Raw genomic sequence first — 8,328 nt, 5'->3', positions numbered from 1 at the left:
TGTCTGGATTTGACTACTCATGTTTCCTTTTGACTATTTGACAGTGGTGACTTCTATCACTCACCAAGAGGATGCTTAGTTTGTTCCTTTTGTGGTAGACTGTGGATCTCCATTTTTGAACGTTTCCTGGAGGGTTGTGTTCCAGGTACTTTTGTCCTTGTTTCTGATTGACTTTCCCCTCCTGTCACACTTTTTCCCAAGGAGTGACCTCTCAATCCTCCATATTTTTTGAAGACACCAAGAATTCATGACGGGAAGGAGACAAGGAATAAAAGGCCAATTGAAAAACAATTCAAACCAATGAGTTACGGAGGAAGGGAAAAAAATCACAGACAAAGCAGTGTAGTAAGGAAAGGAAATCATGGGAACTGGATTCAGCAGAAAAAAGCCTTTAAAACAGTGAAGCAACCCACAGCATGTACTGGACAGACAAGGTCATCTGGAACCGACCTAGAGGAAATAAGGAAGATAGTAAGAAAGAAATATATAATGCGGCACAAAAATGTAGGTGACGAAAAACAATTCAGAATAAAGGAAACAAATCGAGCTGAAACAGCCAAGAAATTAAATGTGTGCTAGCTAGGAAAATCAATTAGAACGACCTGAACCAAAGTGACATAGATGAACAAACATTTTGGGAAAAAAACTGATAGAAGGAGAAAAAATAATGCTATAAATTGGATGTAATCCTGTCAGAACGTATCAACAGCCAGGGCAAGTGGATGAAGAACTAGAGACCGAAAACAAGAGAGATAACTACCTGGGAGTACCCCACAGGAGGCAGAGCCACTCTCTGATCATGCACTTTCCCTTTTCCTTGCATATCAACCCTGTAGTCTGTTGAGCACTGGGACAACACCTCGTACGCTAATCTCCCATTATCTGCTTCGGGTAGCTGTTTCTTCCTTGTCAGGGTACCGTCATCCACCTGTTGTCACCCTTCACTGTTTCATGGGACTATGACTGGGTAAGTTACCTTTTAGTAGCTATTCCACTTATTTTTTAGGGGCATGTCAATCTTTTTCTTTATGGATCCTGTTCTGTGGTGAGTGGTGCCTGTCCAGGTATACTTCATCTAGTTAAAGCCATGCTGTAAGGCCATGATGACTTAACAATAATAATTCCATGGCCATTAAATGCACACTGCTGAGATGGGGTGTTCCACAAAATCACTTGTAGGTTTATGCTCATGGTAAGTTTGCTTCATTAATTTGCCCATTCCGGTCTGTATTCACCCATGGATAAAGCAGAAGGGTATAGCTGCCCATCCCTGCAATGCCATGTATTGAATAAATCGAAATGGTCTGCTTTTCAAAATTATGTTTCATGGTCACCCATTGCACTGTCTCAGGTGTTGTCGTTTCTCTGAACTCTCCACCACGCTTTCTTCCCCCTTTTCTTCTAATGGAGTTTGGTAGGGAGTCCTTACCACTTTCCAGTTCCAAGCTGCTGGGGTGATGGACTATGGAGGCATCCTCCTGAATGAGATAATGAGAAACAATATGTAATCTAAACCTTTCAGTTGAGAGTAGGGTGGTGATATTCTGCTGGTGTTGATGATGAGTTGTCTCCCATTTTATATATCTTGAGAGTGAGCCATCAAAATTGCAGTTCATCCCTTTGATTGGGATCCCTCATCCTACCACCACAATAATGTTGGTTCCCAGTGGCTGAGTTTTGGATTTAGAGCTGAACCAATCAACATAAGTCCTCACACATGTATTACAGATGTCTCTATTTCCTAACTCAATTATACTCTTGTTACTCTATTCGTGTTGTAGGTCACAGTGGAGGTATTTGCAGATTAACACAGTTCTTCCCCTTCCGCTATCACTCAATATTCTTGTTATTCTGAGGATATTACTGCATTTTGGGAGGTTCCTGTTATTTTGATTTTGAGCGGGATGGCTTACATTACACAGACACCTTTCCCATGTCAGGTTCCCAGATTGATCGATTGATCAGTTTCTCACATTGCCATCATGTGCCCCGTTCATAAGTTGGGGGAACAAGATTCCCTCTGGTCTCATGAACTTGTGATACCGTGCATGACAAGTCATCTAAATCCAGAACCCCAGGCTGCCTGGAATCAACATCAATGGGAGGAGGGATGATGAGGGGAACCAAGATCCATGTGTCCATGTGGGAGTAGGAAAGAGGATCATACTGCTGGCAAGTTTACTACAATCCAAAACTCAGGCCACTAGGAATTAACATCTATGTGGGGGTAGGAAAGAAGATCATACTGGCAGCAAGTCAACTACAATCCAAAACCCAGCCATTAGGTGGAAATAGGAAAGAGGATCATACTGTCTAATAAGGAGGGAACTATGGTTGGATAAGTATTCAAACCACACGATACATGAGTCTCAACCCCATAATACATAAATGAGGGTGAGAGTAAAAGGATGTACCTCCAGGTGTAGAGTGGCTAGGGCATGACAGAAGTTAACATTTTCCTTACCTGAAAATGTATATCTGATAGATATCTACATCCACCATCCCACCCATCCTCCTCACTTCTGATGCACTTTCTGCATGCCTTATTTAAGAATACAGTTATTTCAAGTGCAAGTGCTCAGGGGGAGTCAGGTGCAAGAAGGTTGTCACCCTCTTTTGGTGGAGTGCTATTGTCACATGATGTCATCATGCACTAGCCAGTTCACATTAAACACCAAGTATCATCTTGAAAGGTATAATTTTCCTATACTGAATATATATATTTCCAATAGGTACTTACCTTTTCTCATTCAGTGCTGCCCTCTATATGCAAACGTTTTTTGCACATGCCACAAACCTTTGAAGATCCACCCATCTACAATTGAATGATTCCAATGCATCTCACAGGCAAATCATCATGTGATAACCCTTCACCAATAAGAGTGCAACATACTGTCTTGATGCATGTGACTCCCTCTATTCAATTCTATCAAACTATCACTTCATGTTTGGAAGTACTGGTTTTTAGTGGGGAAGAAGTGTGAGAGGAGGAAAGTATCTATTGGAAATACATTTTCAGTGTAAGAGAATTATAGCTTCTGATACGGTACATTACCTCCACTCACATAGAATTCCACACTGAACTGGTGGAGGGACCAAAGCGAGGGAAAGAAAGAAGCATCCTTTGAAAGTGTCCAAAAGACACTCACAAAGATGAGATCTTTGGAGTCGAAAATCATACTTGGGAGACTACACCACTGTACCAGGTATATTCTATGCCCAGTATGGAAAAAGGTGTCGCACATCCTACAGTGGGAAGTAGGATAATGGTGGTACTGTCTGTATAGTGCAGATAACCACTCAAACAGCTAATGTGCCCTACTCTTGCAACAGTTGAGTTGAGGTGTGATGCACTGTACAGTCTGATTGTACTCTAATCACACTACACTTCTTGGCTTGATGATACTTAGAACTCTTTTGCCTTTTCCTCTGTTTCCTTCCAAGTGAAGAGTATACTCTGGTTGAAATGAGATGCAGTCTCCCACAGGTGTGACACTCCATGGGCTTTCCCTTTGGATGTTTTCTAAAGGGAACTCATCTAGGTTTAATGTTTGCAGTGGCCCTTCCACCATTTCAATGTGGGTTTCTAGCTATTCAGTGTGCATATGCAAAGTATCATCTCTGGCTCTACAATTCATTGTTTGAGCTCAAGAATTAAAGAACATGTGCAAAATACTTCATATAATCACTCTGCAATTCCTCATTACTCTTTGCAAGACTGCAACATTAGAATTACTGCCAACAATTTCAGCATCTTGGGAAATGTGGCCAGTGGAAAGATGCTTTATACTAATGATGGTTTGTGGATACACAAGGTGCTTCCTGAGTTGAACATAAACCTACAGCTTCATCTTTTATTCTGAAAATAGATGAGTAAGCAATTACAGTGAAAGAAAGTGCAGGAAACATTGATGGCATATGCATCCATATGACAGTGACAACAGACAAGGAGAAGAAAATGTGTCTTCAGAGAAAGATGGTATAATGAACATGAAGCAAACAGCTCAATTGGAGCCTGTGCAAGAGTGTGTAGAGCTGCTTCAAAGTCACAGTCAGGCATGATAGTAGGATGAGGGGGTCGGTAAAGAAGGAAGAATTGGAACAAAGTAGAGAGGACAGAAGATAAGCTGCCAATAACAGGAAAGTCAAAATGTAGTTGATAAAGCTGCTCGATAACCAGCAGGGGTAGGAACTGACAATTCATGGTTGAATAACCATGGGAAAAAGACTGAAAAGTGGGCCACAATAGGATGATCTGGAGGAAGGGAGGGGCTGATGGACCAACATAAAAAACCACCATTACTGTTTATAGATGGACAGAGTTGAAGAACAACAGGAATGGGATAAGAAAAAGGCTATATGATCAGAGAGTCCAGCATAACAGGCAATGAACTGGACAAATCCAACATATGAAGATAAAGGGACAACACTGCCTAGGAGGAAGAGAAACATGGTTGGAGCAGGAGAGAGTAGGAATTGGGCAGAAGAAGAAGAAGGTTCCTGCACACTAATTTATGAAGTAGAGGAAATCAGGATCGTGCTGACCAAAGTGGCATCACCAACAGATCCAATAAGTAATGATATGAAGGAGAAGACAAAGAGAAGGAGAGGCATACAGAAAATGGTGAGACCAGTCCTACCTGAGAGTATTGACTACTAGGGCTGAAAGATGAGGAACTGGAGACCAGAAGTTAAGGAAGTTTGGTGTTGAGAGTGATGAAGGCATTTATGAGAGGCCTGCCCAACTGAGAACAAGCCTAACAAAAATCCTGAGAGTGGAGAAACCACTCTGTGGTTAGAACCCTGTTTCTCGAGAGAGGCAGTCCACCAAGTTCAAAGCAACTGGAACATGAAAAATTGGGCACTAGAGAGGAAAAGAGAAGTTGAGGGGTCCATCCCCCAAGTAAGTAAAAGAGATTCCAAAGACTGGTATTCAAGGAACAGAAATGATGAATCTGTAAGCCAGGACAAGAGACAAGTAGACTAGGAGGATGAAGCATGTTTGTACAGGTATGAAGCTGTTCAAAAAAATGAGTCTGCACGGACCCTAATGTGAGGTGAAAGAGGGAAGACAATGTAGTCTTAAGTATGGATTTTGTGTAGTAAAGACAGAAGACAAAGGAAAAAGAAAAGAACATATCTGCAAAATCATGTCAAGGAAGAGATTAAAAGGGTGAGGATATTCCTCCACGTATAACGCTGTGCCTTGAGCAATGAGGGAAATAGCTGATCAAATCATCATCATCTTGATCATTTTCAAATTGGGATGAAGGAATGTTTGGCAAATGGACAGGAGGAGGCCCCAGTATGCATGAAGGAACCCACAACATATTGAACAATGGCTGCAGTCCTTCAGGTTTGAGGTACACAATCTTGCTTGTGCACGATAATGCATGTACATTTTGCTTTGGGTATGTTGTTAATTGCTCGAGTAAATTTGTCATTATCGCTTGCATAAAAAAAACTTTTTTAAATAATGCGTGCAACTTTACTTATTTAGTGCACGTGATGAGTGGTATTTTCATATCGTGACTAATATTGCTGTTTGCTACTGCAGCACTGCTGTTCCACGACATGTTTTATTCACTACAGTTTGATATATGGACCTGAAAAAAAACATTTTTCATTGAATGATTAAAATCACTCACCATACTATTTTCAGCTGAGTAAAAAAATCACTCACCTGCTATTTTAAAATATGAAGGACCGTGGCTATTGTCTTTCACAGACAATGAGCCCCCAGTGGCCACAATAAACACAGTTTCTGTGTTAAGAATATTGTCATTATCATGGGATGAAGCTGAAGTTACTGTCATTTGAGAATTCATAATGGGTAAGCAGGAAAAAAATTTTTTTTTTTCCTTTGTCTTTTGTAATAATATAAACCAGTTAAACTCAAACAAAATTTAAGTTTCATAAACTATTGCAAATCTCACATAATTGGTTAATAAGTTCTAGACAATGCCGAGGAAAACAATGAAGTTGTTTTGAGTGCAAGTGCTTAGGGGGAAGTCACTGTGCTGCCCTCCTATTGGTGGAGAGATATTGTTGCAATCGATTAATTGAAGTTAGATTAAATCAATTGTTACAAAAATAATCAACTAATTGAAACTAAGATTTCTATTTTATTACTATTTTTGATTATTCCAATTATTTGTCTTTGTTATAGCAGAACAACTAAAGCTGTCTGTCACTGTCATTAATTTTGAACTGCTGACTAGAGGAAAGGCAAGTGTCTGGCAATACCTATCAGTAGTCATTTTTTGTTGCTGTTGTTGAACTTCTAATTGGAGGGAAGGCAACTGTCTGGTAGCACCTGCTGCCCTATATGTATATATATATATATTTACACTAATTTCAGTTCTGCATCTCATAATTATTAATAAGTGCTTAACACAGGTACATAAGATGCAAATGTCTCAAAATTTAAATGTCTTTGTCATGATAAAACTTCACTTTTTCACAACAGATTAAACAATTTTCCTTACTTTGTAGCTAACATTGACTGCTTTCTGATTCACTGAGAAAACTAAGTTTCACTAAGAAACTTCTCATTGGTCAAAATTACTGATAGACTACTACCTCAACCAGTGATTATTCCAAGAAATACTTGACTAGTAATAACATAAAGAGAAATGTCACAACTGTAACAGGTTGACTGGGAAGGGGAAGTGGAATTAGTTTAGCTAATATGCACAACAATGTTGCTAGTGCACAGAAAACAGTTTTTAATGTTAGTGGTACATTTGCACTGTGATGCTATTTTGATGCTACAACCCTGTTCCTTTTCCAATAGGACTGAATTTTATGGCCATTTTATCCCAGCCCCAGTAATTGCTTTACACAACAGACATAGTCGTTCTTCATAGATGGTTTGTTTTTAATGAAGTGAATATACTTATGCAAATCAAGTTCTTTATAGTGAAGCACTTTATTTTTTGATACTTAGATTATTTTAGGTTACTTTAATGTTAAAGTGGAGTCTCTGAGATAAATCTAATAACAAAAATTAATGTTAGTGCCCTTTGTATATTATTCCTAGATTTAAGCTAATGTTCTTAATTTTGGTCATTTTGGAGTAGGAATTAAATCATTTGTTCGTGGAATTTGTGAATAAAAAGATTGATAAAGTTATATCTGAGACCTAAGTATAAATTATTATATCAGTTTATAGAAAAATGTAAGGATAATATAATTCTTGTCTTCCAGTTTAAAGTTAGGTAATTTTAGTAACTTTTATGCTCTAGTCCTCTTGTACAAAGTATGCATGAATATGTGTGTATGGTATAAAATTCAAGGTTATGTCTATGTTATAAAATTCAAGGTTATGTCTATGGTATAAAATTCAAAGTTAAGTTCTACTTTCATATTCTTATAATGAATTTTAAAAACTTTTTCAGGTACTTAGAAAGGAGAAGAAAGAACAAAATGAAATTGAAAGACCATTCTTTCAGAAAAGTCAGGCAACTTAGTTTTTCTAAGGTAATGAATGGGGGTAAGTTATCAGTTTGCTTGTTACGTGTACAATTATTATCATAGTTCTTATACTTTTAATGATGATTTCTGTCATAAAAAATTCAGAAACTCCAATATTAGGACTTCTCTGCACAGATATAAGTTTTTCAAAATCATTCAACATGTAAAACATGATAATTGTTCTGGACAGAATTGGTATATAAACCATCTTTTGTGTCAGGAACTCTGTTTCATCAGTCTTTTCTCATAACTTTACAGCATCCACATCTAAAAACCTTTCCAAATACTAGAGTAAGTGTATTCTTTTTACAGGACAACAAAAATCCACGAAGGTAACTAACATGAAAGTCTTACTAACTGGTTGCTTAATACATTCCTCCGAGACACTTGTTTTGCAATTGTGAAAACCACTTTTATATTTCTTAAAACATTCTGAATATTGTTTTTTGTCCAGTTATATACAATATTTTATGTCATTAATGTGTATTATGTAGCAATAATTCAATTTGAATTGGTCTTTGAAGCTTATACATCAATTACAGAGGAAATTTTAATATGTTGTTTTCCTACACCAATAATTAATAAGTAAAAATTGACGTACAGAAGTAAATTACAATATTCCATCATTCATCTGTAGATCAAATACAAGTCCTAGAGTACAACGTACAAGTAAGTGTATGTTCAACAAAAAGGAAATACGAGATTGATGTAACATATTAACTGGTGTGCAAGATTGGCAATATATGCAACAGGCAAGACCTAGATCTAGTAAACATTATAGGACTAATATAGTGGTTTGTAATTGTATTGGTTGATTGTAAATCATGTCTTACACCAACTAATGTACCAGAC

Source organism: Limulus polyphemus, unplaced genomic scaffold (assembly GCF_000517525.1).
Source record: "Limulus polyphemus unplaced genomic scaffold, Limulus_polyphemus-2.1.2 Scaffold135, whole genome shotgun sequence".
Taxonomy (NCBI): Eukaryota; Metazoa; Arthropoda; class Merostomata; order Xiphosura; family Limulidae; genus Limulus; species Limulus polyphemus.
The sequence above is the reverse complement of the archived record's forward strand: the minus strand, read 5'-3'. Positions refer to the sequence as shown.